The sequence below is a fragment of the Sinocyclocheilus anshuiensis genome, unplaced genomic scaffold, assembly GCF_001515605.1.
Source record: "Sinocyclocheilus anshuiensis isolate Anshui unplaced genomic scaffold, SAMN03320099.WGS_v1.1 scaffold1171, whole genome shotgun sequence".
Taxonomy (NCBI): domain Eukaryota; kingdom Metazoa; phylum Chordata; class Actinopteri; order Cypriniformes; family Cyprinidae; genus Sinocyclocheilus; species Sinocyclocheilus anshuiensis.
In genome coordinates, this window is record NW_015542389.1 from 136,299 (window position 1) to 137,209 (window position 911).

Below are 911 nucleotides of genomic sequence, written 5' to 3' on the forward strand. Positions count from 1 at the left end.
GGCTAGAGTCCTTACCAGGTCAAGAAAATATGATCATATCTGCACTGGCTACCTACCTTCCACATCAGTTACAAACTATTATTACTTACCTATAAGGCCCTTAATGGGTTAGCTCCTGCATACCTTCCATGCTACAATCCATCACGCTCCCTAAGGTCACAAAACTATCCTAGGTACTAGGTACTAGGCAAAGTCCACTAAAGTAGGTAGAGTTTTTTGCATTTGGCTGTCAAACTCTGGAATAGCCTTCCTGATAATGTTCGGGGTTCAGACACACTCTCTCTGTTTCGTCTTTAACTGATTCTTTAACTTTAACTGATTTCTGCAATATGTACATTAACTGACAGTCACCACTGATAAGCTACTACTAAATATATTGTAGAAACGTAATTTTCTGTAAAGTTTCTTTGCAACGATTTGTATTGTGAAAAGCGCTATACCAATAAACTTGAATTGAATTGAATCGATAATACCTAGAATATAAAAATCAACTGCAGGCGGCAGATCCTTTTCCTATTTAGCGCCCAAACTCTGGGACAATCTACCTAGCGTTGTTTGGGAGGCAGACACACCTCCCAAATAAAGTCAGTTTAAATAAAGACCCATCTCTTTAACCTGGCATACATTATAGCCAGCAGCTATCACTCTGCAGCTCTCATCTGATTGCCCACCTAAGTTAAGCAGGGTTGAGCCTGGTCAGTACCTGAATGGGAGACCTCCTGGGGAAAACTAGGTTGCTGCTGGAAGAGGTGCTAGTTAGGCCAGCAGGGGGTGCTCACCCTGTGGTCTGTGTGGGTCCTAGCGCCCCAGTATAGTGACGGGGACACTATACTGTCAACAAGCACCGTCCTTCGGATGAGACGTTAAACTGAGGTCCTGACTCTCTGTGGTCATTAAAAATCCCAGGATGT